Here is a 14,860-nt window from a genome sequence, read left to right as displayed (position 1 = left end):
AAAGAGTCCATCCATGAAACCATGAGCCACAAAGAAACCTCCTTTTTTCCTCAGTGATTGTCTTGGGACTTTAGCAACAGAAAGCCGCCGGCCAACAAACCAAAGCCCACAGGCTTCACAGATGAGGGTAAGGGATGAAGGCTTCCAGAGTGTAAGACATAACATCTCTTCCTCAGGAAAAGAGATTGCTTGGTTGGGTTCAGTTTCTCCAGTGCTTGGGGCTGTGAGCACCACACACACAGTGCTTGGGGCTGTGAGCACATGCTACCACACACACAGGGGCACCGCTGTGTCACACAGAAAGTGTCAAACTCTCAATCCTCCATTCTCGGCCTCCCAAATGACTGGGACTGTAAGCACGAGCCACAGAGAAATTTACAATATAACAGTTTGGGCCCCTATAAAACCAGATCACTAAGGGCTGGTGAGATGGCTCAGCTGAGGACTAGTTGAGGCTAGCCTAAGGACCTGAGGACCTCCGTGGTAGGAGAGAGTGGCCCCACAGGTCTTCCTCTGCCTTCCACACGTACCACGATACTCGGGAGCCTGCACACATACACATGCACAGAAAGTCAACAGATAAAAGCATAATTTAAAAGACCAGGAACGTCTCCTGGAAGGACTGAGGCTGAGCCTGGCAAGAGGCCTTGAGGAATCACAGACAGTTACTAAGGTGACTCCAAGATTTTTATTTTATTTTTATTTTTTTTTAATATTTTTATTTATTATTGTATCTAAGTACACTGTAGCTGTCTTCAGATGCACCAGAAGAGGGCGTCAGATCTCATTATGGGTGGTTGTGAGCCACCATGTGGTTGCTGGGATTTGAACTCAGGACCTCTGGAAGAGCAGTCGGTGCTCTTAACCACTGAGCCATCTCTCCAGCCCCAACTCCAAGATTTTTAAAGAGTTTAAAAAAAGAAAGAAAGATCAGAGGGAAAAAGGGAAGACATGACATGCAGGAGAGTTAGAAGAAAGTTATAACATTTTAATATAATAAAATTATAACATATAAAATTGTTGGTTTGCCACAACAAGCAGCCAAAAATCAGAATCAGAAACAGAAACAGAAAGCTGCAACAACCATGGGAAGAAGGATGGCTGCTCTTTCTGCCAAGCTCAGAACCGAGGCTGCAAAACCAAGTCGGGACCAAGGCTCTGTTTGAGTGTGAGGTGGAGAGTTGTCTGTCCATCTAGACCCTTCTAGTATAATCTCCACCATCCAGACTTGCCCAGTGGCCTTGCTCAACACACCAATTTGATGGGTCTATATATAATTAAATATCAGTACCCAAAGAGAGCTAACTGGTGTGTTAATGTTATATCGAATCAAGGTTTTCAACAGCAAGCTACCAAGTTTTGTTCTTTGCATTCTAGTCAATATTTTTATCAGTGAGGAAACAGATGGCACGCACGGTAATCAAATTCTTAGAGAGCATACATAACCCTGGCAAAATCATCGAGGTCCACATCCAAGAAAGCTCACAGGTAACAAAGATGAGCCAAATCGGACAGGGTCAACTTAACTGGGAAGTGCTCAGCAGCAGAGGCTCAAACACAACTGTGCAGAACTACCATGTATGACTTAGTTAAATGCAATTCCAGCACGTAAGCATAGCCACTCAACACCACTGTGCAGAACTACCATATATGACTTAGTTAAATGCAATTCCAGCACGTGAGCATAGCCACTCAAAGTTCACTACCATCCAGTCTATATAACAAAGACATCTTCTTCCCAGCAAGAAAGATACCTGCCCTCTGTCTATAGCACAGTGTGCCTGGGATACTTTGTTCAGTTGCACAACACACATCCGTTTGCTTTTTTTTAGTTTTGTTTTTGAGACAGCCCTGGTTGACCTGGAGCTCATCAATGCAGACCACGCTGGCCTCAAACTTACAGATATTCTGGTGAATCTCCTCCACCCAAGTGCTGGGATTAAAGGCCCGTGTTGTCATTCCTAGCTATGACAAACATGCATGGCGGTCAGAGGGCATCTTGCAGGAGTTGATCCTATCTTTCCATCACAGGGGACAGGGACTGAAATCTGGCGGCTGGGCTTGAGAGAGAAGCTCCTCACCTGATGAGCTGCCTCTCCCACCCCCACAGTACAGAACAGAGAAGAAAACAGATCCATCCGGTGGCTTACTTCTATAATCCCAGCACCAAGGAGCCAAAGGCAAGAGGATCACCACGGGTTCAAACACAGCCTGTTCTGCATTGCAAGGGTCAGGCCAATCCGAGCTGCAGAGCAATACCTTGGCCAACGGGAGGAGGAAGAGGAAGAGCAGGATGATACAAAAGGCTTCCAGAGAGCAGCAACCGGAAAGGTGGGCCAGCCTCATCCATCAAGTAATAATGAGACTCAAAAGAGCAGAAGAGGAAGAAAGCCAAGGGAGAACGGAGGAAGAGGAGACGTGGGAAGGGGGAGAGGGAGGAAAAGTACACAAAAGTTAACGGAGTCCTCCTTACGTCAAGGACTGTAACACCACAGCACTCAAAGCCCTGTGGTATTGGCTTGGTATCTCAGAGTCCAAAAATAGATCCAGACATTTTCGGACAATTGATTTTAAGAAAAGCACAAAGAGAATTCAGTTAGAGAAAGGAAAGCCTTCACCAGAGGCAGCCGAGTATTCCAATGCAGAAAATAAAAGCACAGCGCCACCAATCACACATGCGACCTCATGACCTTCCAAAGCCTTTGCACAGCAAAGACAACAACAGTTAATGGAGTGTGGAACAAAAGAGGGAGCTTTGCTAGCTAGACATCTAACAGAATATTAATATAGAGAATATTCAAAGAACTCCGAAAGCTAGCCAATGGGAAATCAAACAACTGAGTCAATGAAAGGCTTACAAAACAGACAGCTAGTTCTCACAAAAGATGAAATACAGAGCCGGGCGTGGTGGCACACGCTTTTAATCCCAGCACTCGGGAGGCAGAGGCAGGCGGACTTCTGAGTTCGAGGCCAGTCTGGTCTACAGAGTGAGTTCCATGACAGCCAGGGCTATACAGAGAAATCCTGTCCCGAAAAACCAAAAAAAAAAAAAAGATGAAACACAGATAGCCAATAAGCCTACGGAAACGATCCAGCTTCTACGACAGTCAGAGAAATGCAAACCTGAATCAGAGTGGCAGTTGTTAAAAAAATAAGTGACAGGGGATGCTGGCAAAGACAAGAGGGAGCCAGCATCCACTGCTGGGGGATGAAAACCACTCAGCCACTAAGGAAATCCAGTACAGAAGCCTGCCAAGGCCAGGGGTGGCAGCAGTGCCTTTGATCCCAGCACTCAGGAGGCAAAAGCTGGCAAGTCTCTGAGTCTGAGGCCAACTGGGTCTGCAGAGTAAGTTTCATCAGGACAGCCCAGGTCTGTGCACAAGAGATCCTGTCTTGAAAAAAACCAACCAAACAAAAACCTTAAAACACATCTAGCACGTGAGCCAGCTAGATGGTATTTTATCCGGAAAGACTCCAAGGCAATGTCACAGACATTTGTACGCCCATGTTGACCAATACTGTTCAAAAACAGCTGAGTTGAGGACCAGTGACCAAGAGCAGGAAAAGGGGGGAGATTGGGCTACATGGACACAAGGGCATTTGTTTTTTCAGCCCTTAAGAACAAAGTTATATCGTTTGCAGGAAAATGGCTATAACTAGAGAGAATCATTACGTGAATTAAGCCAGTCTCAAATACTGTATTTTTCTCTCATTCTTAGCTCCTAAATTTTACATAGATATAAAAATCACACATACATGCATACACGCACACACGCACGCACGCACGCGAGATATGAAAAGAGAAGCAAAAGTATCCAGGGCAGTGGCTCTCAACTTGTGTGTCTCGATCCCCATATCAGATGTTTACATTGCAGTCATGAAGTAGCAACAAAATAATGTTATGGTTGGGTCACCACAGCATGAGGAAGGCTGAGAACCACTGCTCTAGAGAACAAAGGACATAAGTGTGAGAGGGGGATGGGGAAGGGCGGGGCTGGGGGGGTTGCTCAATCTATGACAGACACTTATTTGAACTCATCCTTATGTGACACAAGGTTAGGTACAATGAATTTATACAGTGAAATATACATATATTGGATTTTCAAGACAGGGTCTCTCTGTGTAGCCCTAGCTATTCTGGAAACTTGCTTTCAAGACCAGGCTGGCCTTGAACTCACAGAGATCTGCCTGCTTCTGCCTCCCAAGTACTGGGATTAAAGGCATACACCACCACCACCACACAGTTTACAGTGAACATTTCAATAAGAAAAATATCAAACTGTAGGGAGGTGTCAGGGCCTTCAAAACAAGCTAAAGGAATTGAGCTGTCACAAGGAACAATCACATGATCTCTCTTATATGAGTTTTCTAGAACATTCAAAAACAACAGAGACAGAAAATGTAATGTGGGGCTGGAGAGATGGCTCAGCGGTTAAGAGCACTGACTGCTCTTCCAGAGGACCTGAGTTCAAATCCCAGCAACCACATGGTGGCTCACAACCATCTGTTATGGGATCTGATGCCCTTTTCTAGAGTGTCTGAAGACAGCTACAGTGTGCTTACATATAATAAATAAATCTTTAGAAATGGGTGGCAGTGGTGGTCTTACAATAACACAAATGTACTAACTGCCACAGATCTTGTGCTAAGTCTCAGGAAATGCATTATTTCACCACTACTAAAAAGAAAAACCCAGCAAACTCTGGCTCTGCCTAACATTCCCAAAGCGGTGCTGCTGTCTTTTGAGTTTGCTGCAGCCCAGGGCAGGTTTATACGCCTCTGTGTCTCTCATCAATAACGTCTTTCCTCGTTTCCCGGTAGGTTCTGAGAACTTCCCGCAAAGGAAGGCTGCTTAGCACAAGAGTCTTCTTCCAGTGGATCCCGAAATTATAAAAACCGAGATCACACGATTATGTTAAAACTCTATCAGTGGCCGGACAGTGATGGAGCACGCCTTTAATCCCAGCACTCGGGAGGCAGAGGCAGGAGGATCTCTGACTTCGAGGCCAGCCTGGTCTACAAAGTGAGTTCCAGGACAGCCAGGGCTACACAGAGAAACCCTGTCTTGAAAAAACAAAAACCAAAAACAACTCCATAGTGAGATGTACCAGGGTTAGGGAGGAGAGAGCGTCAAGGTTGGGTTGAAATCTGGCCCTTTCCCTCCTTCCCACACCATGTGACCAGCACTGTTTACTACCAAGCCGGCAGCCGCAGGCCAAGCTGATGATTATACAAACCCCTGATCACCAAACCACAATGGCTGAGTCTTCTGGAAGGAAAACTTTCCGATTCTGCAGCGGCCTAACCTTTACTTCACTTAAGCCCGCCTGCAAACTAGACTTTCAAACCCTATTACAGAAACTTATCTTTTCAGCCATGGAAGACAGCGCAGTGAACAGAACACAGACACAATAGCAACGGAATAAAAACCACCGACACGGGGTTACCGGTTACCGCAAGGTGCAGTGGGAGACCAGGAGCCTTCTCACTCGGAAATCAGGGGTGTCCTTAGAGGCCCCGAAGGTCTTTCCAGCTCACTGACCACGACAGGTTAAATAATACCTAGCGTGTCGGCAGTAAGCATCTGACTGCTGTATAGAAATTGATTCTGGAGTCCAATTTAGGGGAAAGGAGCAGGGAGGAGCACAAGGACTGTGACCTTTATTGCTAATTCGTTCTTCAGGAGGTAAGCCTTCCAAACGGTTGAGGTTGACTCTCTTCCCTGGGAGCTGGCACTTCCTAGCCACTTAAAATAGAAATGTCAAGTGTTTTCTGATTTCTTTCCCTCTTGTGGCCTGGCCAGCCTCCTGCCTGTCTTCTAACCATCTATTGAGGTCTTATACCAAGTGGAATGTGCAGAGGCGGGCGTTCAAGGGCAGTTACCTCTCAAACTACCTGGGGGTACTGATTATCAAAGAGGTAGCTTGTTAATGCAGTGCTCGCCAGACTCTAGGTTCCCCTGCTTGTAATTCTGCCAAGAGAGAAGTGACAGCGAATACAGCCGGTGACATTCCACTGCAGAGTGTCCGGGGACTCTGTCTGAACTGCTAATTCGTTCTCCAGGATGAGCCTACACTGTACAATGGTCTGACTCTGAAAGTGACCGTCAAACTTTTCTATTCCCTCCGTCACTCTTATTTGTTGTTGCTTTAGGTACTGAACCTTCCCCCAAGGCTTTTAACTGTAGGGTTTCGCGGTAGGGAAAAAACAGGGAAACTGCTTTACAGAACTGCAAAGGCTGTGGTGCTACGCTGGCTTCCGAAGCATCTTTATGTGACTCTAAAATCGGGGAAGCACGCCCCAACTGCAACATCGCAGCCTTGCACTGAACTGGAAGTCCCTCGCAGTGTCTAGCAGGCGGGCGGGTGCAGAGATCCCGTCCACTCCGGGCGGCGAGCACAGCGCGCGCTGTGGCAGAAAACCGCCTTTATTTGGGCCGGGGACACCCAGGGGCCTACAAATAAACACTCGTGGCATCAGGATTGGCAGTCGCTGGCCCGGGGCCCAGCCACGGCGGACCTGGGCCAAGGGTTCTTTGTTGGACACAACCTTTATTTCTGACGTGGGACCCCGGCAAGGGGCAAGCCAGGACAGAGAGGGGACATGAGAAAACGAAAACAAACAAACCAAAAAACCCTTGAGGACGTGAGGGAAGGAGCCGGCCCGGAGTTGCAGGCAGGCGCCGGCCGGCCCCTCTCCTCCAGCACAGAGAGACACCCCCTTTGGTGCCACTTGCTAGGTGCACACCCCAGGCGCTCCTCGCCTCGGGTAGGAACTCAGAGGGCGCAGCAGGCCGAGCCCCACGCCCCCTTGCTCCCCACTTCGGGCCGCGGGCCTTCTCGTACTTACCGGGGCCCCCTCGGACGGTCTTCCTCGCCCGCGTCCTCACCCCTCCCTGCCCCCTCCTCACTTCACCTCCCCGCCTCCAGGGGCCGCAGCCATGTCCGTTGTGGGCAACTCTGAGGAGGCTTGCCGCCTTCCCCCAGCAACAGACGCGCAGGCCAACAAGCCAAAGATCCCGACGCTGATTGGTTGAAATTCGAGGTAGGCGGAAGATTCTGATTTGTTATTGGCTGTTTGGTGCGCTCAGCTGTAACCTCCACCGCCCCTCCGGGAGCCTGGCGGAATTGTGTGATTGTTACTCTAAAGCGATCCGGGGAAGCCTGGGTCCTATCTCCGGCACGAAGCTCCCGCGTTTTTAGCGCTATAGAACCAGACTAGAGGCAATCATACAATTTCCTCCCCATTAGTTTACCCACTAAATTTTTCTAGAGCCATGGTCAGGTGATACCTTCTGCCCTTTATTATTTTTTAATGAGGCCCTTGAAAAATCGCCTTATCTGTATTTTCTTCAATTCTTCCTTAATCTTTAAAAGTCCCTCAGTACTAATATTATGGACCAACCAAAGCTGGAGAATCTAAAGCAATACTGTTATTTCACCCTCAGTTCATTTGAAATCTAAAAGGAAAAACAAGCTTGAAAACAACTTTTTTTTTCTAGACTAATTAGAGAAATCGCTTGGGAACCCTCTCTTGGGAAAACAAAATAAGCCTGTGTCAGTATTTACTTCCATTTTCCCAGAGATCTAAGTCTGGAAGGGTTGCTTTTAGAAAAAAAAAAAAAAAGTTTTTTTTTCTGTTTATGAAGTCAGAAAGGGTCATATCTGGTCCTGGGAAAAAAGAGCCCCTTCCTTATAATAATGAATTTAATCATGCGATTACAATCCCTCTTTTCGGCTAGACAAGAAGCCATTTTACTGATTTAACTCTGTTTAAACCAGTTCAGCTGTTACCTTGAACACTCATAGAACCTTGGCACAAACCTTCAACACAAACATCTGTAGTTTATCACTACAGATGGAGAAGTCCAAATCTCTCCACATAACCATAGATGCTCATAACATGATGGAGATAGCCACATAGCCACTTTCAGGGCTCATTGCCACATGGACTCACTACAGTCTTAAACATGCTGGAGTACTTTGTTCAGTAGCTCTCTGAGCTTTTACATTTCTTTGCAGCTAATAACAGCCAAAATGCAGCCAGGCAGTGGTGGCACACGCCTTTAATCCCAGCACTTAGGAGGCAGAGGCAGGAGGATTTCTGAGTTTGAGGCCAGCCTGGTCTACAGAGTGAGTTCCAGGCCAGCCAGGGCTACACAGAGAAACCCTGTCTCAAAACAAACAAACAAAACCCCCAGCCAATATGCAAATACATGCCCGTGTGAAACTTTAGCCCAAACACTCCCTTCCCATGCTGCTTCCCTGTCTGTTGCACAGAACTGGTTAGTTACCTGGGTCTGGGGTCTTTCTACTTCATTCCACAAAACCTGGAGCCCTTGGGGAATCCTGCCTTAGTTAAGGTTACGCTTGCTGTGATAAAACACCATGATCAAAGAAGCATGAGGGAGGGAAGGCTTTATTCAGCTCACACTTTGGTTCATCCTCAAGGAAGTCAAGATAAGAACTCAGTCAGGACAAGAAAAACTGAGCAGGAACCTGGTGGCAGGAGCTGATGCAGAAGCCATGGGGAGGGGCCACTCACTGGCTTGCTCCCCGGGGCTTGCTCAGCCTTTCTTACAGAACCCAGGACCACCAGCCCAGGGATGGCCCCACCCACAGTAGGCCCTCACCCAAATGTCCTAAGGCTTGCCTACACCCAGATCTTACGGGGCAATTTTTTATTTTTTTATTTTTATTGTTTTTGTAAAAAGTTATTTGTGGGGCTATTTTCTGAATTGAGCTTCCCCCCTTTCTGATGACTCTAGCTTGTGTCACGTTGACATAAGACTAGCCCATACAGGGGCTGGTGAGATGGCTTAGTGGGTAAGAGCACTGACTGCTCTACTGAAGGTCCTGAGTTCAAATCCCAGCAACCACATGGTGGCTCACAACCGTCTGTAATGAGACCTGACGCCCTCTTCTGGTGCACCTGAAGACAGCTGCAGTGTACTTATATATATATAACAATAAATAAATCTTTGGGCCAGAGTGAGTGAGCAAGCGAGGGAGCAGGGACTGAGCGAGCAGAGTTGACCAGAGCAAGCAGAGGTCCTAAAAAATTCAACTCCCAACAACCACATGAAGGCTCACAACCATCTATACAGCTACAGTTTACTCATACACATAAAATAAAATAAATAAATCTTTAAAAAAAAAAAAAGTCTAGCCCATACAACTGAGCCCTTGACTCACAAACACATCAGTTTTCAGTTAGAACCTTGCCTTTCTTGTTTATCCCCAAGATGGCATGTTACCAATATCAAAATATAAAACATAAATAACCTCCAATACCCTATAGTCCTTACAAATTCAAACACATTAAAACTTCATTCTCGGGGCTGGTGAGCTGGCTCAGTGGTTAAGAGTGCCGACTGCTCTTCCAAAGGTCCTGAGTTCAAATCCCAGCAACCACATGGTGGCTCACAAACATCGATAACGAAATCTGATGCTCTCTTCTGGAGTGTCTGAAGACACACTACAGTGTACTTAAATATAATAAATAAATAAATATTAAAAAAAAACTTCATTCTTGGCCGGGCAGTGGTGACGCATGCCTTTAATCCTAGCACTTGAGAGGTAGAGGAAGGCAGATTTCTGAGTTCGAGGCCAGCCTAGTCTATTTAGTGACTTCCAGACAGCCAGGGCTATACAGAGAAACTCTGCCTCAGAAAACAAAAACAAAAAAACAAAAACAACTTCATTCTCTTTAAAATATCCTTTCTCTCTAAAAATCCAAAATCTTTTTTAAAAGTTCAAGACTCTTCAGCTGTGGGCTTCCATAAACAAAACAAATAAAAAAATAGATACTTTCTCCCTTCAAGAGGGCACAGGCAGCAGGGCGTGGTGGCGCACGCCTTTAATCCCAGCACTCGGGAGGCAGAGGCAGGCAGATTTCTGAGTTCGAGGACAGCCTGGTCTACAAAGTGATTTCCAGGACAGCCAGGGCTACACAGAGAAACCCTGTCTTGAAAAACAAACCAAAAAAAAAAAAAAAAAAAAGGCACAGGCACCGTCTGAACAAAGCAAAACCAAACTCCATCAGTATAAACAACTCAATATCCAAGTGTCTGGGATTCACTAGGGATCTTCCAAAGGGCATGGGTCAATTCTCCAGCTTTGGCTCTGCAGCACACACAACTGGTCTGCTAGGCTCTGCTCTGCTCCAAGATTGTTGCTGTTCTTGGTAGTCCTCCCATGGTACAGTCATCTCCAAACGGCTGCAGGGTCTTCCGCTATCACTGGGCCGCGCTCTCACCAATAGCCTCTCCTAGTCTTTCTTCCTGGTGCCAAGTTTCAGCTTCTCTGTATGACCCTTTTGATTATCCTGTGCCTTTAAGTACCATTGAGGCAATTTCCACAACCCCTTCGTGCCTTCAAAACCAGAACCACATGGGTAACTTGTTGGGAGCCGCCCCCACATTCGCCGTTACAAGATGGCGCTGACATCCTGTGTTCTAAGTGGTAAACAAATAATCTGCGCATGTGCCAAGGGTATCTTATGACTACTTGTGCTCTGCCTTCCCCGTGACGTCAACTCGGCCGATGGGCTGCAGCCAATCAGGGAGTGACACGTCCGAGGCGAAGGAGAATTCTCCTAAAATAGGGACGGGGTTTCGTTTTCTCTCTCTCTTGCTTCTTGCTCTCTTGCTTCCTGCACCCTGGCTCCTGAAGATGTAAGAATAAAGCTTTGCCGCAGAAGATTCTGGTCTGTTGCGTCTTTCCTGGCCGGTCGTGAGAACGCGTCTAATAACAATTGGTGCCGAATTCCGGGACGAGAAAAAACTCGGGACTGACGCAAGGAAGATCCCTCATTCCAGAACCAGAACTGCGGGTCGCGGTAATAAAGGTTCCCGTAAAGCAGACTGTTAAGAAGGATTCAACTGTATGAATTCAGAACTTTTCAGCTGGGGAACGAGAGTACCAGTGAGTATAGCTTTACGAGGTAAGCCTGGCCTTGAACTTTCTAAGGAAATTCAAGACAGTCTATCAGAAGTAAAGTGGAATATGTTTGGCCTTGAATTTTTTCTAGTGTTAGAAGCCCTTTTGTTCCTTTTCACATGTTATCAAGTGGTTAAGGCAGGGCGAATTCTAGACGAAATTAAAGTCAATCTATCAGAAGTAAAGTGGGGAGAGAGAGTAGGAGCAAAGAGAAAATATGGTACACAAAATAAGCGTACAGGCCTTTCCACGGGTCTTGAACCTGAGGAAAAGTTTAGGTCAGGTAAGAATACCTGGGGAGAGATTAGAAGGAAGGAAAAGAAAAAAGAAAAGAAGAAAGATCGATTAGCGGAGGTCTCTAGGAGATACTCGTCACTAGATGAGCTCAGGAAGCCAGCTCTTAGTAGCTCTGAAGCAGGTGAAGAATCCTCCTCTGAGGAAACAGACTGGGAGGGAGAAGCAGCTCATTATGAGAAAAAAGGGTACCAGCCAGGTAAAGTGCTAGCTAATCAGTTAAGGAAGCCAAAAGCGGCTGGCGAAGGCCAGTTTGCTGATTGGCCTCAGGGCAGTCGGCTTCAAGGTCCGCCCTATGCGGAGTCCCCGCCCTGCGTAGTGCGTCAGCAGTGCGCAGAGAGGCAGTGCGCAGAGAGGCAGTGCGCAGACTCATTCATTCCCAGAGAGGAACAAAGGAAAATACAACAGGCATTTCCGGTCTTTGAAGGAGCCGAGGGTGGGCGTGTCCACGCTCCGGTAGAATACTTACAAATTAAAGAAATTGCCGAGTCGGTTCGTAAATACGGAACCAATGCTAATTTTACCTTGGTGCAGTTAGACAGGCTCGCTGGCATGGCACTAACTCCTGCCGACTGGCAAACGGTTGTAAAAGCCGCTCTCCCTAGTATGGGCAAATATATGGAATGGAGAGCGCTTTGGCACGAAGCTGCACAAGCGCAGGCCCGAGCAAACGCAGCTGCTTTGACTCCAGAGCAGAGAGATTGGACTTTTGACTTGTTAACGGGTCAGGGAGCTTATTCTGCTGATCAGACAAACTACCATTGGGGAGCTTATGCCCAGATTTCTTCCACGGCTATTAGGGCCTGGAAGGCGCTCTCTCGAGCAGGTGAAACCACTGGTCAGTTAACAAAGATAATCCAGGGACCTCAGGAATCCTTCTCAGATTTTGTGGCCAGAATGACAGAGGCAGCAGAGCGTATTTTTGGAGAGTCAGAGCAAGCTGCGCCTCTGATAGAACAGCTAATCTATGAGCAAGCCACAAAGGAGTGCCGAGCGGCCATAGCCCCAAGAAAGAACAAAGGCTTACAAGACTGGCTCAGGGTCTGTCGAGAGCTTGGGGGACCTCTCACCAATGCAGGCTTAGCGGCCGCCATCCTCCAATCTCAGAACCGCTCCATGAGCAGAAATGATCAGAGGACATGTTTTAATTGCGGAAAGCCTGGGCATTTTAAGAAAGATTGCAGAGCTCCAGATAAACAGGGAGGGACTCTCACTCTTTGCTCTAAGTGTGGCAAGGGTTATCATAGAGCTGACCAGTGTCGCTCTGTGAGGGATATAAAGGGCAGAATTCTTCCCCCACCTGATAGTCAATCAACTGATGTGCCAAAAAACGGGTCATCGGGCCCTCGGTCCCAGGGCCCTCAAAGATATGGGAACCGGTTTGTCAGGACCCAGGAAGCAGTCAGAGAGGCGACCCAGGAAGACCCACAAGGGTGGACCTGCGTGCCGCCTCCGACTTCCTATTAATGCCTCAAATGAGTATTCAGCCGGTGCCGGTGGAGCCTATACCATCCTTGCCCCCGGGAACCATGGGCCTTATTCTCGGCCGGGGTTCACTCACCTTGCAGGGCTTAGTAGTCCACCCTGGAGTTATGGATTGTCAACATTCCCCTGAAATACAGGTCCTGTGCTCAAGCCCTAAGGGCGTTTTTTCTATTAGTAAAGGAGATAGGATAGCTCAGCTGCTGCTCCTCCCTGATAATACCAGGGAGAAATCTGCAGGACCTGAGATAAAGAAGATGGGCTCCTCAGGAAATGATTCTGCCTATTTGGTTGTATCTTTAAATGATAGACCTAAGCTCCGCCTTAAGATTAATGGAAAAGAGTTTGAAGGCATCCTTGATACCGGAGCAGATAAAAGTATAATTTCTACACATTGGTGGCCCAAAGCGTGGCCCACCACAGAGTCATCTCATTCATTACAGGGCCTAGGATATCAATCATGTCCCACTATAAGCTCCATTGCCTTGACGTGGGAATCCTCTGAAGGGCAGCAAGGGAAATTCATACCTTATGTGCTCCCACTCCCGGTTAACCTCTGGGGAAGGGATATTATGCAGCATTTGGGCCTTATTTTGTCCAATGAAAACGCCCCATCGGGAGGGTATTCAGCTAAAGCAAAAAATATCATGGCAAAGATGGGTTATAAAGAAGGAAAAGGGTTAGGACATCAAGAACAGGGAAGGATAGAGCCCATCTCACCTAATGGAAACCAAGACAGACAGGGTCTGGGTTTTCCTTAGCGGCCATTGGGGCAGCACGACCCATACCATGGAAAACAGGGGACCCAGTGTGGGTTCCTCAATGGCACCTATCCTCTGAAAAACTAGAAGCTGTGATTCAACTGGTAGAGGAACAATTAAAATTAGGCCATATTGAACCCTCTACCTCACCTTGGAATACTCCAATTTTTGTAATTAAGAAAAAGTCAGGAAAGTGGAGACTGCTCCATGACCTCAGAGCCATTAATGAGCAAATGAACTTATTTGGCCCAGTACAGAGGGGTCTCCCTGTACTTTCCGCCTTACCACGTGGCTGGAATTTAATTATTATAGATATTAAAGATTGTTTCTTTTCTATACCTTTGTGTCCAAGGGATAGGCCCAGATTTGCCTTTACCATCCCCTCTATTAATCACATGGAACCTGATAAGAGGTATCAATGGAAGGTCTTACCACAGGGAATGTCCAATAGTCCTACTATGTGTCAACTTTATGTACAAGAAGCTCTTTTGCCAGTGAGGGAACAATTCCCCTCTTTAATTTTGCTCCTTTACATGGATGACATCCTCCTGTGCCATAAAGACCTTACCATGCTACAAAAGGCATATCCTTTTCTACTTAAAACTTTAAGTCAGTGGGGTTTACAGATAGCCACAGAAAAGGTCCAAATTTCTGATACAGGACAATTCTTGGGCTCTGTGGTGTCCCCAGATAAGATTGTGCCCCAAAAGGTAGAGATAAGAAGAGATCACCTCCATACCTTAAATGATTTTCAAAAGCTGTTGGGAGATATTAATTGGCTTAGACCTTTTTTAAAGATTCCTTCCGCTGAGTTAAGGCCTTTGTTTAGTATTTTAGAAGGAGATCCTCATATCTCCTCCCCTAGGACTCTTACTCTAGCTGCTAACCAGGCCTTACAAAAGGTGGAAAAGGCCTTACAGAATGCACAATTACAACGTATTGAGGATTCGCAGCCTTTCAGTTTGTGTGTCTTTAAGACAGCACAATTGCCAACTGCAGTTTTGTGGCAGAATGGGCCATTGTTGTGGATCCATCCAAACGTATCCCCAGCTAAAATAATAGATTGGTATCCTGATGCAATTGCACAGCTTGCCCTTAAAGGTCTAAAAGCAGCAATCACCCACTTTGGGCAAAGTCCATATCTTTTAATTGTACCTTATACCGCTGCACAGGTTCAAACCTTGGCAGCCGCATCTAATGATTGGGCAGTTTTAGTTACCTCCTTTTCAGGAAAAATAGATAACCATTATCCAAAACATCCAATCTTACAGTTTGCCCAAAATCAATCTGTTGTGTTTCCACAAATAACAGTAAGAAACCCACTTAAAAATGGGATTGTGGTATATACTGATGGATCAAAAACTGGCATAGGTGCCTATGTGG

The 14,860-nt window shown here is 46.7% G+C and overlaps 1 protein-coding gene across 3 annotated transcripts in view; it reads right to left on the bottom strand.

The window, feature by feature from the left end:
• Window positions 1-6,984, bottom strand: part of Tmem94 (transmembrane protein 94) — a 33,615-nt gene extending 26,631 nt beyond the window's left edge. The window contains exon 1 of one of the 3 annotated variants that reach the window (XM_030246339.1): window positions 6,850-6,984. The gene's annotated coding sequence lies outside the window, so the exon portion shown is untranslated. Of the gene's footprint in view, window positions 1-5,454; window positions 5,678-6,849 lie in introns of those variants that run through there. The other 2 variants (NM_028014.3, XM_006534271.1) reach the window with 2 other exon arrangements.
• Window positions 6,985-14,860: the final 7,876 nt, after the last annotated feature.

Source organism: Mus musculus, chromosome 11 (genome assembly GCF_000001635.26).
Source record: "Mus musculus strain C57BL/6J chromosome 11, GRCm38.p6 C57BL/6J".
Lineage (NCBI taxonomy): Eukaryota > Metazoa > Chordata > Mammalia > Rodentia > Muridae > Mus > Mus musculus.
The sequence above is the reverse complement of the archived record's forward strand: the minus strand, read 5'-3'. Positions and strand labels throughout refer to the sequence as shown.